Below are 3,902 nucleotides of genomic sequence, written 5' to 3'. Positions count from 1 at the left end.
AAAGTCCAAAGTCCAAGGAACACATCTGGTGAGGTTCTTGTTTCTGGTGGTAAACCTACAGCAACACAGTGTATCATACTGCAAGACGGCAGAAGCAGAGAGAGCTTCTCATACACTCTCCTTTTAAAGCCATCAAAACCACAGTATAAAATTGGGTTTATGAAATGTCTACCATTAAAACATCACTGTATTAAGACCCTTCACTAGGGCACGGTCTTCACAATCTAATCCTCCCTTCAAGGCACAACCTTTCAATTGCCATAATAATAAGATTGACCACCCTCTTAACACTGGAAGTGGGATTAAGTTTCTAACACACGAAAATTTGGGCCACCATTTAATACTTATTGCCTTCTATGAGATGTTTTCTGGTCTGAGATTCTATAAAGAAAATCTGATTTGTATTTCTTTTCTGTGACTTCATATAAGATTTAAAAATTCTTCCCTCCCAAATCTCCAAGCAGACACTCCTCAGGCTCCACTGGGCTGATGGGAACCCAGATCAAGAGGCCATGGGATGAAAAATATGGGCAGGCCAGGCTAGCCATGTGGCAGGGAGAATGTTCTGGTCCTGGTCTGGTGGCTGCGACAGAGAGGCTGTAGCTCAGAAGTGGGACTCAAGCAGAGTTAAGTATGGGAGGAGGCTCCTCCGTGGACACCTCTCCTGGGGGGCTGGATAGCTTTACTCCCAGGGCAGGAACATCCAGAGAACCTCCCCCATCCCTACCCTACCCAGATGGGCTAGAGCAGGCTGGTATGTTCTTAATGACAAGGAATCTAGAATCCAACCTCAGTTTCTCCTTCTATAAAGCAGAAGAAATGGATAAGAGGACCTCTCTAGCTTCCGAAGCCTGAACATACATCCTGGGCTCGGTGTGGATTTAGGAGCTTGTTAGCACTCAGTCCAAGGTGTGGGAGGTTGGCCGGTGGCCTGGCTGAGATTCACAGAAGGGGAGAACAGTGGAAAGCTATTTTCTGATCTTTGATCTCCACAAGCCCTTCTTTAACCCTTTTCTCCCCTTCCCTTTGCAGTCTGGGAGATCTGAAAGTACCTTTCTGAATTGGCAGGTTTGCCAGGGCAGAGGGGCTAGCACACCCCCATTCCTATCAAACCCGTTCCAGGATGTCCCAGGAGGTGCTGAGACGAGAGAGACGAGTCCCCAGCCCCATTCAGGTGGCTGGTGGTGTCTTGAACGAGCTCTTGCAGCTGGCCCAGAGGCCGCACCTAAGGCCTCTCCTTCTTGGCATTCAAGGCAAGTTCCCGCTGCCCATTGCAGCTCCATTCATTGATGCCAGGGCTTGGCCCAGCTTTCCTCTGAGCAGCCACTAGGACCAGCCTTGCCACATCCTGGCCTCTGAAAGTTTGGTTTTCTGAGAAGAAAGCAGGTTTTAGGGCAGCAGTCCCCAACCTAGCTACCCTGCCACGGACTCAGGGTCTCATGGGGTTTCTCACCACCCACTGGTCCCCCTAGGGTGAGTGAAGGACCTTCCCGGAGTTTGAGGGAAGTTTCCTTCTACCAGGGCTGATACAGGGGCCGGCCCTGCCTGAGAGGCCACGATGGGATGGGCCCCCGAGGCCGAGACCAAGCCTCTTGACCCCATTGCCTGTGTGGATGCTGCCACAGGCAAAGGCAGTGAGCCCTCCCTGCAAAGGGCACTTCTTCCCCTGTGGGTTCAGCCTTGCTGGTCAGAGTGGGCCTCTTTCACATGGTGTTGAGAGTAGCCTGACCAGGCTAGAACCACACATGTGCTGCGACAAGACTTGCTGGGGCCATGCCCATCCCATTCTCTACAGTTCCCACGTGCAGTCTGCCAGTCCAAAGATCAGGATTTGAGTTCCCATACTGCCATTAATCTACTGTGTGACCTCAGGCATGTCATGGCCTTCTGTGGGCCTCAGTTTCCTTTCTATACCTAGAAGGCTTCCATGGCTGCTGTCTGGGCCCCTTGAGTTCTGACACACTGTTTTGTAGGCTTCAGAAAGGAGCCCTAGTGGACAGAAGTTGAGCATAGTTTGCCATGCCCCTCCTCCTTGTTCTGTTCTGTCCTCTTCTGCCCCATCCTCAGAAGCCTGCTTGCTCAGCCCCCAGTATGGGAGCTCTTAGCAGGCGAAGCCCAGCTTGCCAGCCAAGAACCATTTCCAACCTGACTTCCAGAAATTGTGTACCACAGTCTGGAACACAGAACCAATTGGCCGGAGCCTCCTGGGAGGGTTCAGACTGCCCCAGTTCATAAGAAAATGCCAGAAAGGGTTTTCTGCCTCCATCAATCTGCTGAGGCAGCTGCAACTAAGTCCCCATGCTGCTGCCTTAGCGGTGGGGTCAGAGTTCTCTCTTTCTCAGACCTGAGAGGCAGCCAGCCCCAATGGCCCATTTCCCTCAAGAGCAGCAGTGTTGGTACAATTGGAGGCTTGCAAATCTTGCAAATGGGTGGTTATGTCTCTGTCATCTCTGGGGTGTGCGTGCGCGTGTGCGTGTGCCTGTGCTTTTCTCCATGGGAACATGTGCTCATGTCCCCAGCAGCGTGTGGTGTGTGTGCCCTTCTCTGAGTCCCACGCTTGAACAACTGGAGGTTGGCCTTCTCTGAGTCGGCAAGGTCAACCAGTCTCTCTTCTACCTTCCATTCTCTCTGCCTTCTCTCACAGTGCCCCAGGCTCCAGAGCTCAGGGGTGGCGTCTTCCTGAGGGCATTGGGGACCCTCCTCATCCCGTGGATAATCCAGGGACCTTTTGTCCCCTCCTGCTAGCTCCCAAGCTGGGCGCCATAGCAGGCTCTCGGAGGGGAGGTGACCAGAAGCTTGGGTGCAGAGAGCAGCTCTCCTGGGGGAAAGGGCTGGACCCCCTGCCTGGGCTGTGGACAAAGTTGTATGTCTAGGGTTGTGCCAGAGTCCAGGGATGGCCAGTCTTCTCACCTCTGTTTATTCTGTAAACTACAACCTGTGAATTACAATTAGCATTCGTTTTGTAACGAAATTAACTTTTATGAAATAAATTATATTTTGTAGTCTAATATAAAAATCCAGGTTATCGAATTTTTCTTTAAATAAAAATTTTTTTTAAATTGAAAATTAAAAATTCTTTCCCATCTTAACTCAAACTTTCACTATGAAATGATTATACACTGTTTTGTGTGACAAATGAGACTTTCCATTTTTAGTTATTACATCAGTGTCTTTAACATCACTGAAAATATATGGAGACTTGAGAAACATTTTCAGGAAATTTACTTTTCCTTCATCCACCATTCATCTTGGACAGAAAATAATTATCATCCATCTGTGAGTTCTGGGTTATTCATTCTGACATCACTTGTCTCAATGCAGCTATATGCTACCCTTACCCTTATTATCTTCTCTTATGGCAGTATACTTTATTTTCTTAGTACTACTTGTGACTACCTAAAATATGTAGTTTTTATTTATTTTGAGCATATTTTCTTCCCCACTCGTACCCCAAAAGAAAAGCTCCAAAGTAATCTATTTTTAAAAAATCACTGACATAATTTTAAAGATTAGAAAAGTTTCTGGCACATAGTATATACTAAACTAAAACTTGTAGAATTAAAAAATTCTACCATTGAAAGTACCTGGTTGTGTTTCTGAATTTTTGGCTCATGTCAGCATTCATACCTATTTTTTGCCATTTACTTTCCAGGGAAGACTTAATTTAATATGGAGACATAACATTCTGGATTTGATCTATTTTAGCCTAGACTTCTCTCACTTAGTTAACATATCTGTATAGTATTTCTTGCGTGTTAAGTTATAATATCTCCAAATCTTTTCCAAACCATTATTTCATACATTCAAAACATGTATGAGTATACGTACCCAGAATGTGCCAGGCCTAGTGGTGAGTGCTAGGGTTAGAGTTAGGAAATACAGTGTTATCAGTAAGAAATATA

This window comes from Cynocephalus volans, chromosome X, assembly GCF_027409185.1.
Source record: "Cynocephalus volans isolate mCynVol1 chromosome X, mCynVol1.pri, whole genome shotgun sequence".
NCBI classification, from domain to species: Eukaryota; Metazoa; Chordata; class Mammalia; order Dermoptera; family Cynocephalidae; genus Cynocephalus; species Cynocephalus volans.
This window is presented reverse-complemented; position numbering follows the sequence as displayed.